This window comes from Argiope bruennichi, chromosome 4 (genome assembly GCF_947563725.1).
Source record: "Argiope bruennichi chromosome 4, qqArgBrue1.1, whole genome shotgun sequence".
Lineage (NCBI taxonomy): Eukaryota > Metazoa > Arthropoda > Arachnida > Araneae > Araneidae > Argiope > Argiope bruennichi.
The window spans coordinates 82,983,710-83,011,366 of record NC_079154.1 but is presented as its reverse complement, the minus strand read 5'-3'; the positions used below and the strand labels follow the sequence as shown (position 1 = coordinate 83,011,366).

The following is a 27,657-nucleotide window of genomic DNA, read 5'->3' as shown; positions in this document are numbered from 1 at the left end:
ATCTATAAATCAAAAGTTGCTGTCTTCAAAATCGACTTGAGAAATTTAAAAAGTAGCGGAGTTTAAGATTCTCTGTTGTTTTAAAATCAATACTATTTAAACAGAAATATTTAATCTCTTAAATTGTAGCTCTGTCAATTGAATGCAATTTACATTGTCAATTTTACAGGAATAAGATATCTTTAACATTTTTTGAAATGTACTCATTTTGATAATCTATTTGCTTATTGACTGTCGGCAATATTCTAAGTTAAAAACTAGTATTGTAAAAAAGAATACATTTTAAATGCTCATGGTCAACGGAAGAAAATTAAGGCAAAAGCACAATGCTCAGAAAAGATATCCCACTCAACTACAAAGAGAACACGCACTTCAAATCAGAAAAATTCGGGAGTTAACCAATACCCCCCTTGCGTTTCAGCCGAAAGAAAATTTGTTAAATTGCGGATGGATTTAGTTATTACACGCAAAACCAATAAACAAACGACTAAATTTATGCACTGAAAAAAAATTAAGATGCTGAAGTTCCGCAATCTTACTATGCGAGCCATTCTTAACAATAAAAGTGTACTAAAAAGTTATTGGTCGCATCCATTATCCCAACTTCAAGATAGATGTCTTCCATTTCAAAAACAAAATAACTTAAAAAGCCGATAGGAAACGTGATACATCCGTGGGGAATGGATTCCTGCGCATCACTCAGAGGTGTAATCTTTCACCTTGTCGATAATTCTTCAAATAAGATTAATTTATATTTAGCCTTTACCTCTTACGGATCGAAAGGGTAAAAGAAGATAAGGAAAAGACATCCATTTGCTTATCTTATCAATCACTGTTACCTTTCCAAGGCTTCTTTCCTTTTTGCGAACTGAAATCACATAGGTGAACATCAAGATTTAAATCGTTCGACTCACTCGACAACACTTAGCTAAGATTTGTTACTATAAAAAAAATTGCAGCTTCAGTTTGATAGGAGTGTTGATTTACTTAACGTTGCTCAGTTTCAGATGTATCAATTTTTATATCACTCTGTAAGATAGTTACTAAATACCTCATTTAACATGTATCACATGTGAAAATTTTCAAATTTAAATTATAGTTATACATATAGACAAAATGATAAATTGTCAATATGATCCAAGTTATAACGAAATTAAAATAAGTTTTCTAAACGAAATTTTATTACTGTGCTAAAATATAACTTTTTTGTTTACCTTTTTTCCATTTTTTAAGTCTTTATTCTATATTTCAATGATATGGAAACATGAAATCAATTTTCCCATATTTATTACTATATGGTGTTACTAGTCATATAATCGAAATTTAATTATATTAATTGATCATTAGGTTGAGGATGTTGGAAAAGTATGAAAAATCTATTTCAAAATTTCATCATATAGACAATAAAAGGTCAAATTAAATAAAAAAGATTTTTAAAAAGTCGATTACCTAGAACTAACATTCCAATTTAACTTATTCTTTTATATTTCTGTGACGAAATATTTGTGTAAAAGCGGTTGATTCGAAAATTTGACTATTTTTAACTAGAATATAAAAAAACACCGCAAGAGATGGTAAAGTATAATACTTAATTATACCTACCTTCTGATAAATGCCTTAATAATTAACAAGCAGAGTTTAAAGACAATATATTTGTATTGTATATTTTGTAGCCAAGAAAACGAGATATGAACTTTTTATGTTAAATCTTAAAATTATAAGTTTACAATAATCAATGTGCCGAAGGTGTTATACAATGGTCACTATTACTAAATAGCACATCGCTTACAACAAACGTAGCTAGTTTAGCGTGCATATGTTTCTAGTATTATAATTCTAATGTTTCTAGATTACAATTCTAGTGTTTCTGGTATCAAATAATGTATCCCATGTTTGATAATAACAAAAATATTTTTAATGAGAATCCGCAGATACGATTTATTTTTACAGCAGTCTATGTGAACGGAAATGTACAACATCTGCATCAAATTACAGCATTACACGCACGAGTTGCAAAAAAATTGTTTAACGTCGAGGCAATTAAAAAAGACTGTGCATGGCACTGGTTCTTCAGTGTTAGACAAGGAACATTCATCGGCCTCCCATGTTCTGGTGTACCTATCAACTGTCTCCCCACTTTCCAAACTCAATAAATAGCTCAACTTCTCTCCATTTCGTTTCCCTATATGAGCAAACCAGATGCGTTCTTCTATCCGAGTTGACAGATGTTGATAAATACCTTGCTTCCTCTGGAATCTCGTTTCTTGAGCATCTCTCCGTATAACCGCCTTTCCCTCTCTATCTCCTTTTTTTCTGGAGGAGTTGCCTTCTTCCCCTTTTGCACGCCGTGTCATTACCATCCTTCGCCTTTCCGGCATTACTGACTACGACATCTGGGATCACATATCACAGCAGTTCTGTGACATTGTTTGACGAGTGATGGAAAGCTTATTAGGACTGGAGAGGATTATATTGTAAGGATGATTGTTTTCCGGTGTGTTTTAAAAATTTCTTATTAAAATTTTATGCTTTTCGTTTCTTTTTCTTTTTTATAAAGTTACAGATTGAAAAAGTGTTATTATTATTGTCAAAAAAATTGGACCTGATGATTTTGATCATTCTCATGCTGGCATCCTCCAGTTCAAAAAGATAATTTTCAAAAGCATGCCTGCATTCTAATTTTGAACGGGATAACTCCATAAGTAGCACTCTAAATTAATTTAGATTTGGCGAAAAATTTTATAGTCAGAAGAATCGATGTGTATAAAATTTTTCTCCAAATCCATTGATCGTCTGTCGGTATATAAATTCGTATATTCTATAATGCGATTATTAAATAATATAATGAATCATATGAAAATGTGCATGTTGTCTAGCCAAAAAAAACTTGGGTCTTTATTAAAATTTTGACTCTGTCAGTCAAAGAGAAATGATACAAAAATGCAAACTCGATTTTCTTCACTGAACTAGGATGGTCAAAATGTATTATATTGTTTTAAGTACATGAGGACCTGGACAGATGAACACTCATGTTGATTGCTAAATCAAATAAAACAGCATTATTCTTAATATTATTTGTGACAATGGAAATGTATTGACTGTAACATGTTTAGTAATTTCAAAGTCTATAATTAAAAGTTTGTCATCATTATAATTCTATTATTAAATATTTTTATGGAAAAAAGAAACATTATAGTGATTACAAAACTATAATGTATTTTATATAATTGTGTTTAGACACAAAAATAGCAAGCAACAGCTATGTTAGCCGAATTTCATGACTGCTAATCTCTAAGATTTACTTTTTTTCAACATTTTGTTAATATCAGAACTTTCTTGAAAATCCGCGAGATACTAATGATTGAACCTATGCTCTAAGAAAATTGAGACAGAACATTCTGCATGGTGGATGAAAATCTTTTTCATTTGAAATGTGATGAAAGTTCTTCAGGCTACCATTTGATACTAGAGTCATTAAAGCAAATTAAAATGTATTAGCGAACAAGTCTTAGATATGTATTTATTAGTAGTTTAATGCATTCTATTTGTAGCTAATATTTTAATTAATAATTAATGGGTTTATATATTCTATTAGTAATAATAACTTCTGCACTTAACTTAGAAAGTTAAATGCAGAAAGATCTTCATGCATTTAACTTTCATTATATACTGTAGATAATTTTATTCAAGCATATAATTAGATCCTCATGTTAATGATCTTTGTATTGATTCAAATGTTTTATTCCGTTTGGGTGTCTAGACACAAATGAACTACAATTATTTATTGAGAAAAAAAAAAAGATTTCGGCGAAATAATTATAAGTAAAGAAACATGTTCATGCAAATAGTAATGAGTCGCTTATAAATTTCAGCGTATGCTGAGCATTAAGAAACATGTCACAAATATGAATACATTTTAAAACTGTGTTCGAAATGTGTTTATAAAAACAGTATATATTAATGCTGAGGTCCTGTTTCATTATGTTCTGGTTATGAAATTTTGCGCGGTTCTATTTATCTTTCGAATTTAAGGATTTTCTAAGTGTGTGGCGGTCTGACTTAAATAATTCATTTAAATGAATAAAAATTTTCAATTATTTCATGTTTATACATAATCAAATGCATTTTTTCCGCACTTGAAGACGCTATATATCCATCCGAGATGGTAAAACAGCGGAAACTTTAGAACATTTAAAAAAAAAATTCATTTACAAATTCCTATTCTATGAAAAATTTGCATTATTGTTGGTAACTATAGGAAGTATTATTTCATGGAATATTTTCATCCCCCCCCTCAAAAAAAAAGTATTCAAATAACTGCAAATGTGAGAAATCTTAAAAGATAAAAATATTAGGGAAATTGTTTTTTTAGTTTCTTAATAGGGCGTACCTTAATCTGTTTTAAAAAAACACGCATTCAAATGCGTAGTAACTTTGTATGTTATTAAATACAAGGTAAGCGAGATATGCGTTGAATCTATTTTTATTAATTGCGCACTTGACAGACTGTTTCCAAATATACTTACTTAAATATACAAAAGCAGATAAATGTGTGGCTGGGATCATAGCTCATTATAAATAGTATTACAAAATGTTAAAGGCATTAGAATTTTAAAAACACATGAATGATTAAAACATTTAAAAAAACCGTTTATTAACATGTTTCAAAAATTTAGGTTCACTTTTATTTTTTTAAACACTACTCTCTTTTTGTTTCTCTGTTTGCTTCTCTTCCTTATTTAAAAACGTGCCCATCAAGTTCCATTGGTAGCAATATCCTACACGAAAGCAATCTTTCGACTTCATTAAAGGCAATGTAAATGCACAGTCCACTACATTTTTCACAACCGCGATGTTGAGAGCTGATTTATCTGTCAGCGTGGTTATTAATTCCTCTCCCCTTTATCCGAAGATGCGTTTTATGACTTTTTCTGCCTATATTTCTGTTTCCGAATGAGCATTTACTGTTGCTTAATGAAAATAAGTTGTCCCTATTTCGCGGAGTCGCGGCTCATCTCTCATCCTCGGAACCCATAACGACAGAGCCCTCTGCGACACGGAGTCGCCTTCACTAAAATTAGCCAAAATGAGGAGGGTGTGATGTGAAACACACATGCTTGTTGATGCGCCTAGCAAAAGAATAGCACTCACAAAACGTTCATCCCCGGAGTTTTCGCGCGTTTTCATTCTAAGGATATTGGAATGCCAGTTTTGGCCATTGTTGAAGTGCAATCACTTGCATGTGATAAATCAGTTTATTTTTTATTTCAAGTTAATGATCTTAATTACAAACTTGCTAATAAATTGGCTGATAGATTGAGGTCAATAAGAGATCCTTCATACATCTAAACTTAATTTTCCAGATGCGTGGCCGAAAAGAAAACTCTTACAATAAACTTAAATTTTATTTTACAATGGAAACCATAATTTGTGCAAAAGGACGAAAGGCGATAAGACGCATCTATTTACATCGCGACACGAAAGCTAAAGAGAGAGAGATTTTTCCCCTTCAGTGATTTTACTATGTGATTCTGATAGGGATTTTTTTGACACGTTTAGAGAAGAATCTTAGGTATATTTGAATGAAATGCTTAGGTGTTATGGAATTTTAATCTTTTCGCTTGAAGCGTGAGAAAATACAATAGCCATTACTTTTCTAGAGGGCATGTTAGAGACAATTGAATAAAAAAAGTAGGAATTGGATGCGAAAATAAAACATTTTATAATAAAAAAATATTGGCTAAATTATGGTAAAAATTAGGAAATCCATTAAGATTTAAATAAGATTAAAAATAGTTTAAAAATATCTTTATAATATCTTAGTTTGGTATTGTTTATAACCAATTCGCCAGTTAACGAATTTTTAGTTATACAGATATTCTTTCATTCCTGATAGTCTATTAGATAGAAGTTATCATATTTGTTTACATGATTTTTTTTATACTTTAATGCAGCATAAAGTTTTTTTTTATATTATATGAACATAAAGTATAATTATATTTAATCATATATCATTGAAAACTTAAACATATGCATAATAAAAATTATATTAAAAATGATAAATATTATATAAGTGATATCTTATTATGATTATTTAAATAAAGTATGAGAATATTGTCTTAAGCGATAATTATTTTCAATTTATATACAGTATTACGCTGCTTTTATACTTTTCTAGAGAAATTGAATCAAATTTTATATTTAGATAAGGTTTTGATTTTTAAGTTTATCTATGTAGGTGTCTTTCCTGAGGAAACGCATATTACAAACAAGCAATTTTATAACTAATTATTAGATTAAGTATACTCAACTTCCGATTCAAACTATGGGCAGTATAGTATAGTTGTCAGAACAACAAGAATGATGTGTGTGTTACGGGTTCTCGAGTCGAGTCACGCTTTTTGTTTTATTTTTATACTTATGCATTTATATTTAATATTTTTGTCTTTAATCTATATTGGTGTCTTTCCTAAAAAGAAACGCGATTTTACGCACACACATAAAAAACATTTTTTAAAAATAACTAACTATTAGATACTTTTTTTATATGCTCTTATACTGACAATGTCATATAGCGTCATGTCTGACCTGATTCCACCATGGTAAAACTGAGTGTAAGTTCAAAAATATAGGTAATGGTAGATAAACTGTAAAATAAATATTGTAAGGTAACAGATTAGTTCGAATAACATATTAAACTAAGAACATTCATGATTTTTTTATTTAAATGACCAGTTCATACGTCGGTAAGAGTGAAAAATATTCATATGTAATCAATATGTGATTTGTATCTTAATATTTTCACTTAAAAGAAAATTGCCGATTGAAGCTTGGTTTTCTTGGTATATTTATTTAATTTGATTTTCTTTCATAATGCTGATATGATATATAATAACTTATATACCATAAATATTCTTTCTCTACGTATAACATCTATATTTTACTAGCGAGTATAATATTTACAGTATGAACAAACACTTATTCCAGACAAAAAACATAATTACATATTTACATTCAAAAGTGTTGACCAAAACGGTTTGTTTGCACCCCTTATTCCTTATGTTTTGTATTTGTCTTATTCTAATTAGATAATCAAAATTATTTTCGCCTTTCTCTACAGATGGTTTCGCGAAGTGTTTCTATTTATTGACAACGCCATATTTTTTATCGAAAGACCCCCCCCCTCTGTCTGTCTGATATGAAGCTTAACATTTTATAAACATTAATTTCAGGATTTTTAAAATATCATGAATGCAGAAAATCTGGGAAGTATTGTGAACGATGAACGGTTTGGAGAAGGAAACGAAAAAGTTGGGTAATAACTGAGTAATAAAAATTTTGCAAGTGGTATTATTTGTTAGTATTGAATGTGAGCGACATTTAACAATACGTAATAATTTTGCTAATATATGAAACATAAGAATCTTATCAGACTGTTTTCACAGTGTTAACTAATTAAAATGATAATTCAATAACTCCATCATAATCTCAATTCAACTCAGGGGAAATTTTATTTGATAGCTACATTAAGTCAACTGTTTAAGTATCATCATAAAGTATCACGGTAACGCGTTATCTACTTCTTTTAATATTTGCAAGGAGTCGAAATGTCTGTTTCATATTTACCACGTGCCATGCTTACTTATTTTGTGTATGGGCTGCATGTTCCCCGTATCTTTTTGTAAGTCATTTTATGAACGATATTTATCTACAAACTCTTCAGTAAGGTCATTCTAACGTGTAAAAGTTGTTCAAAGTTTAAAGAGGATGATAAAGAGTGACTTGCATTCCTAATTACAGTAGGGAAAATTTATGCCTCTGTTTCGGGCAATTGGAAATGAAATTTATTTGGTATTTTACAAAGTAAATGTTTTCTTATAGTAGCTTTAGAGATAACTCATTATTTTATGAGAAAATCTGGAAGTTTACGTTCTATAAAATATTATAAAGCATTGAGATAGTGACAATTTACTTAAAAAAAAATTGTATCTCAATTTAAATTATGTTGCATGATTATTGTTATAATTTTTTATTTATTAATTAAAATATTTTCCTTCCAGTAAAACCCAATAATTCATTGACTTAAAATGCCATTTCGCTAATTATTTCTTGCCGATGAAACAATATTTCATTTTAAAACATTAGAACCAATGCATTTTATTTCATATTAAAAATTTCAGAATGTTACTGAAATGTCTGGGTCGATATTATTTGTAGAGGTGATTCTAAAATATTTTAATATGAATAGCTGAAGTAATGAAATGCTTAAACTTCTAATTAAAAAAATCATATATATAGATGAGATTTGAAAATAAATGTTCATGTTAACAATCAATCTGAAGCATATTTGGATAATTTTTCAAAATTTTTGTATAATAAAACAACAGAAATGCTTTTATTTTTGCTTTAAACAATCTGAGATTTCTTTAATATATGTCGCCTTTGACGACTAACCGATTCGCCAGTAGTAAAATTTCCAATTCACTATTTTATGTAGCTTGGTCTCTTAATAATTTTTGTCAGCAAAAAATTTTTTAACCTTAATAATTTTATAGCCATGTAATTCACTCATACTATTATGTATGCTTTAAATCGTTCTGTACAGTGCACCATATATATATCTCTAATTTTTTGTCAGTGCCTGTAAAATTTATATTAAAGTGAAAATGATTAAACTGCAATTCATATAAAAGCTTTTTTAATAATGTATTTTTGTCCAAACATGTCTGTCAAAGCAGGGTCGTTCAGTATTTTAGTCTTATGTGCACTGCAAAATAATTTTCATAATTTTTATAATATATCAAAGAATTATTTAATAAAAATTTCTATGATTCATCGTAAAGCTCAATTTTTAGTTTTACTTTCAAAAGGTTTAATGTGACCTCAATAGTAATGCTTTATTTTGTTTCTGTCTATAAATATACTTAAAAAAATTATGAATTTTAAATTTTAGACTATCATTTGGCCCTAAAGAATAACATTCTAGGAAATATTCTTGATACTTCAATTTTTAAATAAATAAATATTTTTATTTTCTGCGATCAAATCTTATCGATTTATGAAGTTCGGCATTTACGTCTTTTGTGCACTGCAGAATAATAGAATTTTCAAAATATTATAATTTTAGAGCAATCAACCTTTTTATAATCTTAGGCCAATCTGTCTTGAAAAAACTTGGGAGATTATTCACCTATTTTCTTTGAGATACGATGAAGTGGTCTACAATCGCCTGTTTTTGTAGAATAGTGATATTCAAATTTTCGTAAATGAGTCAGTTTTAATGACTGATTTAGTTGATTAGTGTGCAACTCTTTTTATGTAAAATATTAGAAAATTATTGAATATGATTTTGAATATTTGAACATGATTCACAGGGCAGAGAATTTATGTAAAAGATTAAAATTCGTAATTCGTCAGAACATTTAATGACTCAAGTTAAATAAAACATAATTAATTACTTAATTTAGAGCATTTTGTTAGCAAATTTGTCTATTACTAAAGGTTACAAATGAGCTGTTCGACCCTAGTTAGAGAGAGTTGATATCTTATATAAAACTGTTTTATTGAATTAATTATATAGATATTGTAAAAGAACATAAGAAACATTTTCTTGCATTTGCTTTTTAGAAAATGTCATATTTCATACTTATTTCATTTACTTCTAAAAATTACACCTTTTAATTTGAGCTTTTGTTAATGTAATGGCAACACATTGATTGAAACTAATTGTTCCCCACTGAATCGCACCGTGCTCGTGCAAGTTAAATTTTATTTTAATTTTGTGCGAAATACATTGTTGAAAAATACAGTTAAATATTTTTAATTCATTAAAAATAGAAATTTAATTTACAGGTTAAAATACTAATATCATTTAAAAGATTATTTTTTAAACTTTAACCTGATGTAAAATTTTCGGCAGGAGAAAAACGCCAAGATTTCGCTTAATTTTTAATTAATTAAAATTATAATTAAAAACTTTAAAAAATAGCTCCGAGGTGCACATTCCCAACCTCCAAGGTATACATGCGCCAGATTTGATACTGTAGACCAAACGGTCTGGCACGTAGTCCGTCAGTACACACATTCATTTTTATTGTAAGTGTAGATATAGATAGTTCTTATTGGGTAAATTCTTTTCAGGCGGAGTTTTAAGCGAACATAATTAATCATATCCAAGAGTTACTGCGATTTTTGGAACGAAATTTAATATTTTTATTAAAAAAAGATGTACCGGAAGAAATTATTAAAAATTATTGGTTCCCTTAATGGAAAAATGTCGATGTATTAATTGATTAACTCTGTTAATCAGTTTTCCGATCTAAATAGACCTATTTTTTTCAACCATTTCTATCGACAATTGTTTTATGAAACTCCAATAATACATATTTGGGTTACTAAACTGTCTTTCTCTCTCTCTTTTTTATTTGTTGATGCACATTAACTACTTATTATTTATAAAAAATGCTTTATAATAAGATCATTTTTTTTTGTTTTAAATATGCATTTGCGTATTTAAAAATGAACCCAGTTGTATTTTCTAACATTCTGACATCTATCAAGTTAAAAAAAATGTTGACATTCACCTTGAATTTCGAAAATAATTTCTCTAAACAAACATACCTGAAGTAGAAAACATGTTAGTAAAGAAGAGATGCCAAGTGTCAGAAAAAGAAAACAATAACTTTATTGTTTTACTTGTTTTTGTTTTTTAATTTCCCATTTTTTTATAGTTAATTAGTGTTTATTTAAAAACTCATGGAGTGTTGCTTACAGATCTTATTAACCTTTTATTGGCTAGTATCAGTATATTATGAATTATAATTCGTGTTTTACTATAATTTGTATACTACAGTTGAAGCTCAATTTTTTTATAATTATTTTAAAAGATGCAAAGTGCGAATGGAATACTTAGAATCGAACTTCATTGAAATTTGTCAGAAGAATAGAGTAACAGACATTAAAATAAGCAATATTACATAGGAAAAATATAAAGAAAAGTATTCGAGACTACACACGTAAATCATTAAAAAAAACATTTTAACTGAATAATTAATAGTAGAAAAAAGAATTAAAGCCGGCTTAAAGGAATTAAAGCTGAATGTAACGCATTTATATATTCTGTTTTACTTGGTATACATAGTATAAAGAAGCTGTGAGAATGTATACCGCTCCCTTTTGCAATAAGATATTATTTGAATCAATATACACTGGCGATTTTTATACATACAACTCTTATGTCTTCCAACGGGACCAAGTGATAATATGGTATGTATATTATTGGATATACAAAGATATCTTAATTTGATGTCCAAAAGAGAGTTTGGGAAATTTATTTTTGAAGAAAAGAAAGGAAGAACTTTTACTTCTTACATTTTGTGATCTACTAAGCCAAACTTTTTAAATCGGCTCAAATTGTTTCAACATTTAAATCACTAACTTGATTAACTAACTAATTGCTCTAATTTGGAGACAAAGCTATAGATGAAACGCGATTTCTGAAGTATCTCTCGCTTGATTCCCCCCCCCCCCAAACTACTGGTTGAATTTATCATCTAAATGAAATTTGATTAAATCCCACCCCTATATTTCAAAAAAGGAAATTTATACAGATATCAGTGAATGGAAAGTTTATTTTCCTGAGTTGCCGCAACATAGCTGAATCATGTGACAAGAATTCTCTTAAGTTGGCGAAATAGCTAACTTTTCCAAAATTCCTCCCACTACAGTGAGATCAGCAATTCGAGCCTGATGATCCAATACCAGGAATTTCGTGTCGTTGGGGCTTATTTTTAAATCCCTGATCCTTTTGACAAATGTCTTACTAGATCCTTTAGAGTACGCCGGCATGTAGGGAGGTTTTGTTGCACGGGCAGCATTTGTCATTTGTGTGTCGGGCACAAAGACAGCGATGAAGGTGGTAGCTAATTTTAGAAAAGCGTCCCTCCGTGTCGGGACAGCTGCTTTCTCAACTCGTCTTGATTCAGGCAAAAAGGGGAAAAAAACTATCAAGTTTTGAGGAAACTCGACTAGATTTCTTCTTTCTTCAAAGAAATGACAATTTTATAAATAGATGCATAGAAGAGACAGTCATTTCATTCATATGAGTAAACGAATATGTATCAAGCCATTGGAGCTTCCGACGTAAGTGAACAACTGATTACTTTCTTTTCGAGAAGACTTTCTTGCGTTTTGTGTGCGCAGAATGACATGAATATAGATGTTATGGCATAACAGAGCTTTATATTTAGATAAACGTGTTTAAAATCATGTGCTTCTTTTTCAGTGACGTTTCCAAATTCTTAAAACGCTTTCGTTGTATAAAGGGGGAAATATCTGGAATTGCGGATATGGTGAGACGCGGAATATTAAGAAAGCACAACATTCTTCAGAGTTCTCATCTGACATTCAATTATAAACAATGAATTGGGTTTAGATGTTTTTTTCAACAGAATGCATGTACATTTCGTATCTTTAAACGAGCAATTCTTATACATTTATTTATTTATTTCGTATATCTCGGAAACGACTCTATTTGGATCACATTTTATATTTAGATAAGGTTTTGCTTTTTATGTTTATCTATATAGTGTCTTTCCTGAAAAAACTATAAAAAGGCCGCGATTTTACATACAATTATTTTTATAACTAACTAATAGAACCTTTTTTTATCTGCTCTCGTGCTTATAATGTCATATAGCGCCATCTCGTAAATTTTTGTGGCACTTGCATTATTGCCATTGGATAATAACCTGCTGGTACCTGAAAATTTTGTGAGATGGCGCTGATGGATGTGAGATGAGGTAAGATGGAAAAATATTCATATGTAATCAGTTTGTGATTAGTATCTAAATATTTTTTCAGGAAAAAACACGATGAGCGTAACTCGGTGTCACAGATAATTAGTAATAAAGGGCCATTTTCTACTTGATTGAATTGAAATAACTGGTTTAGTTATAATTCTTGAATTTGTTGATATAGCGGAACTCAGATTATACGGATGATGCAGTACAGTATGAATATCTTCTTAACATTAGGAGGCTTACTAGCCTACGTGGCACAAAATATTTAACACAGCGAAACATATTTCGAGCTTTTTTTGTCGGCAAATTCTTGATATATCCTAACAATGTATTTTATTGGTATAAGAAAAAAAAGGATTGAATGTCACAAACTTCTAATTTTTTTCCCTTTTCTTCTCTCCTCAGAGGTATGAGCATCGTTTTCCTGTGAACTTTCTCTTGTACTACTAACATAAAATAGCGCTTTTATTTTTAGCTTCGTAATGTAATGAAAAAAAAATATATACAATTTGTATCTCCTCAATTTGGTTCATTAATTTGAGAAACAAATGTATAAATTTAGTGTTAACCTGCATTCTAAAACTTGTCAAATCTGGCTTGTGTTTTTGAGTTATCGCACAAATAAATGGACAAGTTGTTAACCAATGGAGTAAGCAAATCAAAAATTTGATACACAAATAAAAATTGATGTATAAAAATGGAATACTTTTGAGTTTCTAGGGCACATGAGAAAACAGGATTCAATTCGATGTATTTCTACAATTTTAATGTAAATATATCACCTACCTACTTTCATCCATGTAGTTCTTTTCGTTTTTAAGTTACAGTGTTCAAAGACAGACTGATATCTGTCTGCCTGTGAACGCGGTAAATATGCTGCTAAAAATGTTGATTACATTTATAAATTTTCTATCACAAACATGTGTCATGAACCAAGATTAATCTCTGTAGTAATCTAATAGAATAATAATATTAATCTAATCGATTGAACATGAACGATTGGTAATTTTTTCAAGAAAAATTTATTTAAGTATCTTTGGGAGAGAACAAAAATTTCCTAACAACTTACAGAAGAAAATATAAAGATTGTAGTATCCGATTTTCATATTGTCATAATTCTTTGTAATTTTTTAACATAAATTTTATTTATTATTTCCGGGCTTTCGTTATAAATCTCTCACACCGTAAGAAAGAAAATTAAGTTACCATTTTTTTTTTTTTTTTCCTTTTTAAATTTCTTTTGATTCTCGCAAACCTTAATTGCGTCCTTTTCGCTGCAATTATGGTTTGTTTCAATTTGATGCTTTCATTCCTTAGGCTAGTAACATTAAGTGTTAAATTAGCATTCATCTCCAGTGTTATTTACCGAAATAATTTGCTCGCTTGGTTTTATTAATTTTAATTTTCCTTACGGCTTTCCATTTCTGCATCAAAATCGTCGGTTGATTCTAATCTCTCCAACTAAACACACGTATTAACGAACAATGACCTTACACTTGGCGAGAGAATTAAAAAAAAAAAAAAAAAACTGACACGTAGCCAAGGAAAATTCTTGGCACAGTTAAATTAGCTCGAATTCAACTTGCATCGGAAAAAGAAGAACCTAACTCATATGTCAGGTTCAAGGATGTGTTTTGTTTCTGTTATAACACGTTCTTGTCCTTGCGGATTTGTTGTTGGCATTTTTCTACTCCGTGGGATTCAGAAATGCGTTTAATTTCAAGCGTCTCTATTTAATTCTTTAAATAAAAAATAGTTATAATAGAATTTTTTAAAATTATGTGATAGAATTATCAATAATTAGCTGTAAATTATATATATCTTCCATTCTTATAATAAAATTCTCATTAAAAAAGAAAACTACATAAATGATTCTTCTAAGTTTACGTATTACTGCTTCGTTTTATTTATTTCCTTATTATCGGATAACTGAACTACTTTAAATAAATTTTATTTATAAGCCGCTAGAAAAAAATAAATGAAAATATATTGTCCGTAAAATATTGCATATAGTTTTATACTTTAGATTTGTTGAATTTATATGCTATAGATTTATCGAATTTTAATGATCTAGAAAATTAGTATGATTTAGTTTATTTATGTGATCTACTTCATTAGAATTGCCAATGGTTGAAAAGAAATGAAACAGAATAGAATAGAAAAGAAAAAAAGAAAAACTTATCAGCAAGCGTGAAGATAAATTCCTTATTGCCTACTTTAAAAGTAGATATATTCTTATATAAAACGGATATTTCTTTAAAGTGTTACCTCAATCATACAGTGTCTTAGTATTGTAAGGTTTGGGCTTCGAAGCATTGAGATTCAGGACTCGAATCACTAAAGATTCGTAGTATATGTGGACCTAGTGCACGCAAAATCTGATGTCGTGGTCCAAACATCTTCCCGTTGGTGTGATGCAGAAATTTGGTTGAGAGTTCCCCCTCAGGCATTGACCTCATCATCTGATCGGGTCCTAAATTAAGAAGTTCGTCCCAAATTAGCGCAGATATTGCTTCCAAACGGAATAGTAGTGTAATTAAACTAAACTAAATCTACCTCGAGATTGCCATATTTTTTAGGTGTGCTAGAAATTTTAGAATTTAACATATATTCTATATTTTTTTCATATAGTAGAGTTATCGCCTCATTATATCTAAAGCATTGCATTTTTCAAATAATTTCTAATTATTTGAAAACTTTCAATCATGATGAGGTAATTACTCGCTTAATTTGAATAATAATCTTTAGCAATTAAAGAAATGAGGATTTCGATCCTCCCTTAATATCTCCTCTTTTGAACTAGATTTTCTATTTGCAATCTTGTCTTAGATTTTTACTACCTTACCTATAGTATATCCATTTCTGGTTTAAATATTTCAAAATTATTCTGGTTAGAAATTTTCCGGAAGTGCGTTCTGAGAGACATTGCAATTTCTTTTAACAAATTTTAGCACCATATAAGATATCTTGCATTTAATTTAATATGTAAAAATTACGTATATATTTTTAATATGCTTAATTTGTAAATCTTTAAAAATATATAGATAATCTGGCCAATGAATTAGAAACCTTGATTGAACATTATGTACCCTATTTCAGCCCGAATTGCTGAACGAATGCAGTTGTATGGATTCTGCAAAATAATATAACCTTTACCGATGTTGTAGTTACATATAATTCACGCGGTTGTATGACTTTTGCGTACAATACACTTTGCGTACGAATCATAAAACTGTCAATCAATTGTCTCGTTTACAATGCGGTTGTGTTACTGATAAGGGCCAGTTCTAGAAGAGGTTACAACATCTTAAACGTTATCTAAAAGTATCATATTTGGCGAGAGTTAGCATGATGTTTGACACAATTTCGAATACTTAACGATACGTTCATTAATATAATTTCATGCGTTTTAATACTATAGGAGTAATTTCCACTTTGCTTTTTATGAAAGATGGATTGCTTTTCAATGTATTTATTTAAAAATGTAAAATAAAAACATTGAGGAATAATATTTCTGCTCATATAAATAGTGTACCCACTTCGAAATAATAATCATTTCTTCTAGATTTCAGATATAAATGCATTACTTTACACATAAATATAACGTTTTGCATTAAACGAAAGAGTTTGCGTTTCATTAATTTTTGATTTATTTCTTCTTCATTCGTTTATTTAATTCAATAATTTCGAAAATTAAAATATGTTATTTAAATATAGGCACTTAAAAATTTGTTTCTTAAATTTGAAGTACAATTAAATGGGGTTAGTGGTATTGGAATGATTTGTAAGGAGGGAAAACTTACGGAATTTCAAGAATTGCTTTTGCAAGTAGTAAGAAAAACTTCCAATTACGGATGTTAAGTTTCCATGCTATATCAATTTTTAAAAAAAATCAGTTTCCAGAGTAGAAAGCCATTACAAATTTTAAATTTTCTGTTTGTCATCGTAGATATAATTTAAAAATTGTTACATTTTTTTTTAAATCTGTACTCTGATAAAGATAAATTATTTGTTCATTGTATGACTTTGCATTTTGTATATGAAATATTGTAAGTATACGGTGCATAAAATAAGCAACTTACTAAATCAGAAGTATATTAATATTTTGCTAACTGATCATTTGTATCTGCAAAAATTTGTAGGAGATATTAGCTGAATTCAAATTTAATTTTCTTCTAGTTGCACTATTTATTAAACCATAATCCAAATCTACTGTTAAAAAATAAAATAGAATTAAGAAAAATGAATTTTACATTAATATATGTAGTATATGTTCTTCAGTAACTTTAATTTTATTGAGGATAGTTCTTATATTTACAATAAATCATTAAAAATAGTTTTGAATGAAGTTCTGGTAATACACTCTTCAAAAATATACATCTACACCTTAATTGAAATGTTTACTGATTAGCTATGCGTTTTTTCCATATTTTAATCAATGTAATTATTTCTTATTTCAGAAGAATTCATGGCCGTTTTAAACCTTCCAGGGGCCCTGAGATAATGCAAATCTCAAAGCTCTTTTTCTCTCCAAATTTTTTTATTTGATTTTAATTTAATTTTTATTCTTCATTATTATTATTCCATTTTCAGTTGTAATGTTCCATTAAAATATCCCGAATTTTATTTTTAATTCATAAAATAAAATAAGGACTGATTTTGGAACTTAAATAACAAAATACCTGATAACATACGCGCGCACACACACAAAGGAGGGGGGGGGAGGAGAGGGAATGGAAAAATTTGACTTTAAACACGGAAGTATATACTTTAAATTTCACAGGTATTTCCAAATTTTTCGTTTAAGATTATTCAAAAATTAAAGTGTGGAATATTCAGACTTTAATCTACAAGTTTTAATTAACAAAATTAGATTTTCTTCCAGGAATAAAAATGAATGCATATATATGCGTCTATCAATCTATTTAAAATATCGACCATTGGATGTAGAGATACTAAATTTAACACACGTATATTTGGGAGAAAGAAATATGCAATTCAGTGCATTTAAAAATATTAATACAAAAAATGTTATCTTTAATGTAAATTATCTTAAAATTTTTAAAACAACATTCATTTTATTGGTTTATCAGTCCTTGCATATTTTTATTCTGTAAAAAGAATACAGATCTTAGATAGCATGTATGTTTTATAGTCAAGATCTTCCGTTTATATTTACGTATGAAAAGATAAAGTTTTCATATAAACGAGAATACTAGATTTTTAAATATAAGATAAAATGTATTTTTATAACTATATCAGGCTTCTTAAGTTATTTATTTCATGTGTATAGGAATTATTTATTTGATTACCAGATTTATCAAAAGCTTTGAACAGATTTAATTTCAAATAGTAGCAAATTTATCAACTGTTAAATTCTCTTATTGACTTGTGTGTTATTAATTAGATGAAATGCACATTTAAATAATCCACTTATCTTAAAACAATTGGAATCGCTTGTGATGGTAATAGTTAAGTTCAGGTGTTTCTGTTTCAGATTTTCTTTTAAACTTTATTGATTTTCATTTCAGAGCTATATTTAGCATACTTTGACTGTGAATGAATAATGCAGAGAATTGATATGATTTGCAAATAAAAACTATTTTTCACTGTAAATTTTTAGAAAGTTATCACGAAAAAAAGTCAATATTTCTCTTAATTTTTGATTGATTAAAATTCTAATTAAAAATTCACAAAATCACTTTCCTACCATCCAAAGTATATATTTGCCAAATTTGATAGGCAGACGACCTGGTGTGTACAGAGCCAGTAGAGACAAACACAGAGCCAATAGAGACACACATAGAGACAAAAGTTTTTTCCTTGTGTTTAAATATCAAAATGTAGTTAAAATATCAATACATTTTCTCGCCAAATACTCTTGCCAACAAAAAACATACGTTTTAGCAAACCTAGACTAATCACTCCCTACCCCCTTTTTTTCAAAGAGCTACGCATGATTTATTGGCCTTTTATGATCCGTACGCAAATGGTTGTACGCATTTGTCCCACTACCAATTCACGCGCTCTATGTGATTTTTCATAATTCCAGCTATTACATTTATATAAATGCTCGTTGGCTTCTTACTTCACTTGCTAGTTGCTGTAAATTATACATGCAACTATGATCTTATAATGCTTGTAGTATTTAAATTTAGCTAAGCAATAGTTCTATTCCTATCCTGTAATAATACAAAAGATTTTAAGAATCTATATGATTTAATATTCTTTATTCATCTAAACATTAATCATATGCTGAAAAGTTTGATCAAATCATATGACTACTGGTTTTCTAAATTTCTTATTATAAACCTCATAAAGCAAAATTATTTGCGTAATTATTTACTTATTAATATTTGCGTATTAATATTTGATTAATTTTTATTATATAAAAGGATCTTTCAGACTAATTTTAGAAATAAAGAGCTTTTTCCATATAAGAAATTAATATCTCTGGTGATATATTTCATATTCATTTTTACTGCTTTTGTGATTTTTAATACTTATCAATTAGAGTTCGGTGGGAGTGAAGGTGTGCTTGTGAGAAAGAAGGGAATGGGTTTCATTCAGTTTTGTATCATTGAATTATTGTTGAATTTATTCTTACCGTGGATTTAATATTGAAAACTTCATGAATAACAAAGAATGCTTATTCGTATGTTGGCGATTTAGAGGACAGACCGTTTGATCCAGAGGTATTAAATTTGGCTCAGATTTACACTTTGGAGAGTAAGAATGTGCACCTCTAAGTGAGTCCCATTGATTTAACAAATATTAAACCAAGTAATTTTCTTCCATTTTTAAATGCTAAATAAGAAGGGTTCTGTTAATTATCTGTGCAGTCTATATAAGAAATCAGACAGCGAAATTTTATATTATCGCAAATGTTAGCATGCAATTTGAAATAGATTGCCTGGACAATTAAACTTTTATTGGCATTATAATGTTTCGAATCATAACTGGATGCTTAAAATTTTTTTGTGGAAGGAATTATGTACATCAAGTTATACTTAAGATTTAATTGAAATTAAAGGCAACCAATATCCTCTACATGCCTGCTAGTCGCGTAAGATGGCTTGTCATTAATATTTTTGGTTGTAAAACTTCTGTTAAAGTTATTTTAAACCGATTTCGTTACTGGTTTACTCGTTTGTTTAATTATTTAGAAAGATGCGATACTTTGTGCTGTAAATGCTCGATGTATAACATATTTTACATTTTCTTACGAAAAATATGTGTTTACACATTTAATAAAAAAAAAAGTTTCTTTGTCTGCAAGAAATGAACTAGACTGAATATGTTTTTCCAACATCTTTATCCCTTGCACCATATATTATCAAAAATCATCTTTTGATTAATTTCAGCTTTCATAAAATGCCTGGAACATGAATTCAGTGTCTCTTTCTACCGAGAATGCCAATACCTCAAGCTGTTCTTGTATCCACATCAATGATAGCGATCCATTGTTTTGTTAAAATATATGTTTTGCTGTTATGTAAGTGAATGACAGGTCTCTCGTATTTTGTGACTCGATCGACTTCTCGAACCAATAAAATGTCATGTCTAGGAAAACACCTGAGCATAAATCTTTTAACATCTGTCCGGACATGTGCAATAAAGTGTTGTTTTATAGAATCAATGTCAAATCCGGGTTCAGTTTGATTCCCATTCCAGCTGTGTGATTTAGCAACATAGCTTGTTCAAAATACATGCTACTAATTTATGCATCGTTTGTAAAATTCATCCTTTGAAAGAGAACACGTTTTTTTTTTTTTTTAATATAAATAAAAAGGTTTGTAATAGATGTAGGAAAAACTGTAATCGTAACCATGCTTAGAAGTAAAAATTAGAAAATTTGAATTGGACGTAATTTAGAATTAAAAAAAGGATTTATATAGTCAATTTAATGTTTGTTTTGAATACGAAAAATAATTCAGCGTGCTTGGTAAATGCATCTCGAAAATTGACCTGTATTTCACTTACCAAAACACAGTATCTGTTAATTCTGTAAATATGGATGGAAATCCACGAATAATGGTCTCTAAAAGTTCTTCACACAACATCAATCTACTGTCCTGAAATATAAAAACAGTTTCTTGATAAAGAATAAATTTCTTACAATATTTTTGAAAGTAAGCGATTTATCACGGTATTATTTGCTACTGCGATTTTCCGTATAAAATAAAAATAAAAGAGACAGAAATATTCTACGCAATTCCTAATTATATTTCGTAATTGTAAAAAAATTATTCGTCGGTTATTTAACTATACAAATATTGTTGTTACTTATTGCACTTGCCATAGACAGCCCACTGACGAAGGCAGCAATTCTAAGCCGAGTTTGTGCCGTAACTTCTGAGGGTAAAGACCCCTGAGCACCAGAGGGCAGAAGTCTGCCTTCTAGCTCATATGAAGATAACACTCACACACTCGCTTGCGCAATCCCTTTTTACATGGGAGGGGGGACTCCCCCAGACCAGATCTTCGGCAACTAAATAGATATGTTTGTATTATGTTGTTCTAATTTCATAAAAAGGAAGCTATAAGAATTTTATTTTTCTAAGAAGTATTCTTCATACATTTGTTACAAAGCAGAATATTCAGAAATAATATTTTATTGAAATAAGAACAGTTTATACATACATTCTGAAAAAATCATAGTAATTTATGCAGAGATGAAATCGAAAAATTAATATCCTTGGCGTAGATTGTCGACTTCACATATGCAACTTGATTCTTACAAATAGTATTTATTCTGTTACTTCTGAGATTGCTCGGTGAAATTTTATTCTTTTCACTATTTCCATACTAATAATTTTCATAGACAAATTGATTTCATTTGTCTACGTCATTATAATGTTTTTAAAATGTGTGTAAATAAAGCATTGTTTTAATATTATTATAATTTTTTTTTTTCATTTTACTGATGTTTTCTCTTTAGACATAGATAGTAAGCAAAAAGCAATGTTTTAAAACCCCTCATGTAATGTAATTTTATTTAAATATTTAAATAAAATTACATTACATGAAGCAATAATGTAATGATATGATTTTTTTTCATAAATATACGAAGCATAAAGAAAATTTTCTTGTAGACGAAATATAAGAAGAAAAATTCGATTACGAATAGAAAGGTCGAGGAATTTGATGAAAACCGACATATTAGACTTCTTTAAGATCCCACCAATAAAAAAAAATGGATTAAGTTTGTAAACACAATTTCTATAAAAAAAAAGGCTTTCATAATAAAATTTTCTTTGTATTTGCTGTACTTTTCTATCAAAGTTTAGATAAAACCTGTCAAAATAGCTGCCCTTCTATTCATATGCATTTAAACACGATAATCTAAAAACATAGCAATCTAGAATGATAAAAATTGGCTTGTAGTTTTTAATATTAAAACTATAGATGCTAAATTTTGAAGAAAATCTGTCGAAGAGCTTACTTACTCTGCGTGAACGCAACCATCAACCAGCTGAAATGGTCTCCCCAAAACTTTCTCGCATACTCTCTAATAAACTTGCCATACCAGAGAACACCTTGCATGGCACCGGCGTACAATAGTTGCTAAATATTAACTTTTGGCGTGAATTTAACATTTTTATTAAATCTACCGTATCATCCTTGGAGAGTTATTTGGCGATTCATCCCTGGCACCCGCTAATAGTATCCAAAAATAGAATTTAAGATTTAGACAGGTTTTTTTCTCAACCGATTGAAGCAAATATTTGGCACAGAACTGCAATTGCAGTCATAAAAGCCCGTGCCGAATTTGATATATTCAAGTCAATGCTCTTTTGAATTATCGCGTTTACATGTTTTTGAAAGTATAGACCGACAAACAGTGAACCCGTAGTTGTATTTAGCTCAAAATTTGATAGGTGTCCACAATATAGATGTTAAATCTGTGTATCAAATCTCATCTATTCTACGGTTTGTAGTTATCGTGTTAAGTTAGATTCGAAGAACCGGACAGTTTCTGAACAGATTGTACTGAAAATTTGATAGAAATCTGCAAATTTGGTGTAAAGACCATATACTAAATTTTAACCGTCTAGCTCTAACCGTTTTTGAGTTATTTTTTGTCACAGACAGACAGATTGACTGACTGACGGACGGACATTTTCCTAAAATGTGTTTTTCGAACTCAGAGAGGTCTAAAATATGGAGATTCATCAAAATCTTGAGTTCGAATTTTTGGACGATTATTATACTCTATACTAAATATACGAGAAAGTAAAAATGGAATGAAGGCTGTTAATGAAAGTTAGTGTGCCGTATTTACTTTATAATTGTTGATTAAAAATCAAATTTCGATATAAATCTATTATTGGGTGATTACCTGTTTGTTGCTTAAGTAGAAGTATAAAGAGAGTGCCGAGAAGAAACTACTTCCGATTTTTTAAAAAAATAAAAACATTCCATCTTATTTTTTCGTTTGCTCTGTCACGATATACACATTTTCTAGTCTGGCTTGAGTCAAATGCGCGCGATTTAAACCTGCTTGTTTACTAGCTGGCATCTATGAATTTTTTAACTACTTTGGAAGTTCAGATTTTCGTCCGTTGATGAATTTGTATTTCAAGAATCATCTTAAAAAGAAGCGGTTCTTACTATATGAAGTTTTCCTTTGTTGTTAAAATTTTCTGTCATTCAAAGTAACTACTACAGTAATTATTTGTAATAATTACTGTGAATTATTTTAAATTAGCTAAGAACCCTTTACACTCGGATGGTGACTCTCACTCACCATTCAAGACGATGCATCATTTTGACGTTTTATTTGTTTATTTTTTTAAATTTTAATTGTTAAAAATACCTACAAAATGGTAAGAATATGTAGAAAATAATTCGGGAATATATAAATTAAAACAATTATATATATTTTTTTTTTCGAAAAATTGAACAAGTCAGTGTCTTAACTGAATAAATATGCATCGAATTACTTTTCCGATTGCAGCGGGTTAACATTCTCTTTACTTAATATTATAGTTGTAGTACCTCCTGGTACGAGAAACGCAGGAATCGCGGCTCAATTAGTTCTTACATTTTTGGAGTGCTCTTTATGTGGAGAAGGAAATATAAAATATTGTATTTTATATATAAAAAAGTTTATAAACATATACTCGAGTTTGAAGGGCTAAACATTCTTTTGAGTAATTCCTTCGGCTTAAGTTGAACGGACGAGTTCTACTTCAGAAACTCTTCGTATGTTATACTCTATCGGACCTTGAGAGAAAGAAATCTCACATAGTCGATACTACATAAGTGTTTGCTTATTAATTTTTGAACACGCAACTGTGAAATGGCCGGAACTCGCCTGCTAAAATGTCGTATCATCACTCATTTAATAAAGCTGAGCATTGTCTCCTTCCGAGCCAAGTGACGCTTCCAAAATATCGTTCCTTTCAAGAAGTAATAATCGTGACCTTCCGTGCATCGTACATTACGAGCGCACTGGTGACACTTAAACGCCGGATATTGTCACCTCGTTCAAGGAATTGAACGATTCATTACGTTTAGCTTGTGAAATTTCATTTGTTCGTCCTCATAAAATGCGCGATCTGGAGTCATTCGTGTTGTAGGGCAAGTCGTTACAAGGAAGTCAGCGGACAGTTTCATCAGTATAAATATGAGAATGACTCGTTGCGGAATTGGTACGATGCGCACGTTCTGCTGACATATCTTCTGCTGTTGATAAGAAAAACAAATTAAAAATCCTGTTGTCATTTCTATACATGTTTTATTATCTTACAGATGAGTTTTACGAACTCCTATGATTTCTTTTTAAATCAGTGTTGTACTTTTGATTAATAATAAAATGCACGGCACTGATAAAAGCTATCTTTTCAGAATGTTTGAAATGTTTTGTAAGAATGCGGTGGTATTTATTTATTTTTTATTCCAATGTATGATTGGAATACATGTTTAAATTAAGCTCTAATCTGAGGGAAGCATTTTTTGCACTCAGGCAGAACATCTTTTATTATTCTTTGAATGTTCTTTTAAAGATATTTTTTGTGATTTTTTTAAATGTAAAACAATATTTAATTCCTTAATATTTTCTATAACTCATTAAATGTCTTTTTACGAAGTTAATTAGTCAAATTGTCACAATTTCTCTATTTAATATGTACATTTTTTTTATTTATTTCATATTGTATTTAATCTTTGATAAACAAGTAAAGAACTAATCTAAGAACTTTTCTAGATTAGAACTTCTAAAATTAAATTTTCTAAAGCTGAACATACTGTTGAATGTTTTCTGAAGATAATAGATTCCTTCATATATATTTACATATCATCTGCGAAAAATTCCACATAGAAATAAAATTTTCCTTCTAAAGGAAAAAAAAAAAAATAGCATAAATTATAAATTTTGTTATTATTTTTCTTTAGACTAATTTATTTACATTTTTCATATTTGTATGTGTATAGTAAAAGACAGGAAAGATAATTTTGCGAAAATTCAGTTTTAGAGTCTTAGATTCAGTTAATTTCTTAAAATGTGAATTGTTTCATTGAAGTTAAAAAAAATCTTAGGAAAATCAGAACAAGTTTTCAATCAAGTGCAAAGAGTGGGAATGCCTATCCAGGATGCCCTATCAAATTTGGTTTATATAAGAAAGTAAAAATTTTCATTTTTGGAAGATTTATTTTATTTTAATTAATTAAAAATTAAGAAGTTTTGATGTTTTCCCACCATTACTTTTTTAACTACATATCTGACGCAGTATAACCAAAAATTGGCTCTTGTGCCGCTAAAACCCACAACCACCAACCATAACTTCCGAAAGTATTACAGCCCAAAGATAACTTTTACGTTATCGTAATTTTTTTTTTTAAATGAGTTTGTTTAATGTTTCTAATTTGATAATCGTGCAAATATTTCTTGAACTTCTGAAATTTTTAAAAACATTTTTTGCCCTATTTCCAACAAAAAATTAATTGCTTTTGCTTCGAATTTCTAATCATTTTCATTGTTTCATCAAATATTGAATCCCGTGATTTTTTTTTCTATTGTTCAAAGCTAATGAAGAAGAATTTTATTTAATATCTGTGTAGTTTACGAGACGGATAAAAAGGGAAATTACAATACTGCGAAATTTGGACGATAGAGAATCGCACATTCATGTTTTTAACAGCATTTTGGTGTCATTGGACTGGTCTCCAAAAGAAAAATTCCTGTATTGAATAAACAGAACATATGTACGATAATTAAACTTGCTCACTTTTAATATCTGGCATTTTAACGAATCATGGACATGAAATTATATTTAAACGATTTAATTGACATTAAATATAACTTATATCCTTGGCGAACCAGCTGATTGCCAAAGGTGAATAGTCTGTAATAAAAGTATAATATTTATCATTTTTTAAAGAAATAAATGTGTCATTTAAGAATTTAATTTTTGTTTTCTACACTACATAGTAATATACTATCTTTAAAATTACTACTTTTAAATAAATTTGCATTAAATTTCTATGAATTATTAACATTTTGATTACACAGTTTGACCCTTTTCTTTTATACATCGTTTTAAGTTAGTCTTTTGAAAAATGTATGTAGGTGCTTATAAAACAAAAGTAACAAGAATTATCACGGGTGCAAAAATTTCACGTATTAATTAAATTCCATATTAGAATAAACGATCGAAAAATTCAAACACCACAAATAATGGAAGTAGTTGCACTGTAGTGCTCCGAAATCTCTGTCTCGGATAGAAGTAGCAGCATTGACGTATACATGCTCAGTGATTGAAGTTTTTGTGTTTAAAGAAAGTATCGCCACTGAAATTCATTTCCAATTAGTGGAAATTTATGGAGTGAATGTAACGACCGAAAAATAGTAACTGTGAGATTTGACCACAATTGTTGAAACAATGACGATGTAATTTTGGTACTAGAATTTGAACTAGACAGAACAAATATACAAGACGAGTAAAGGTAAGGGCCGTTCACCACAAATAAAAACTTGAGTCATATCGGAAGTCTGATTCAAGTCGATGACACAAAAATCTGTCCTACTGGAAAATGTGTCCTCACTGGGTATCGCAGCCACTTCCAGAAGACAACAAAGTTATTCGAAAAGGATTATCTCTTCAGCATTTAATGCGATATCAAGCGGGTGGAGTTTCTTTCCTATACTGTGTCATTACAAATGGAGAAACACGGGTGCATTATCTGACACCTGAAACGAAGAAATCATATCAGAATAATTAAGTACCAAAGTATTTCAGGAAGCCATCATTAATTATCTCTACGAACTGAACCCTGATTTTTTCTATGGCGGTTTAGACACCTTAGTTTATGAATGACGCAAATGTTACAACAATTATAGTCACTATGTAGAAAAATAATATGTGCCAATGCCTTTCTCTCTATGATTACGTGAAAAAAAATTTATTTCAGAGGATTTGTTACCTTACTTTGTCAATTAACCTCAAATAAACGGTACTTTATAGTATCTAAAATCTTTGTAATAGAAAGCTTCTTTTTTTTTAATTTTCTAAAAAAATTCAATCTTATTAATAAAAAAAAAGAATTTTTTTTAAACTTTTATTTATGATGTGGTAACAAAATATATTTTTTGTCTGTTATAAAAATAAATTTATTTCGTAAATTACATCATTCAAAGTAAAAAGATTTAATTATTTTGTTATCAATATTTGTTCCTCCTTTGTTCAAAATTCTATTAATTATATATATATACTATAAAATATATTTAAAAAACAGCGGGAAAATTGTCAATGGCTAAATGAGGCGCAGACGATTGCCTATTTCAATTTTTTAAGCTAATTCATTTATTACAAGAAAGCAATTAGTAATTGTGATAAAGCAGACGTTGTTTACA

The 27,657-nt window shown here is 29.2% G+C and overlaps 1 protein-coding gene across 1 annotated transcript in view; it reads left to right on the top strand.

The window, feature by feature from the left end:
- LOC129965832 (reversion-inducing cysteine-rich protein with Kazal motifs-like) overlaps window positions 1-27,657 on the top strand; it is a 128,650-nt gene that overhangs the window by 63,882 nt on the left and 37,111 nt on the right. The window lies entirely within an intron of this gene.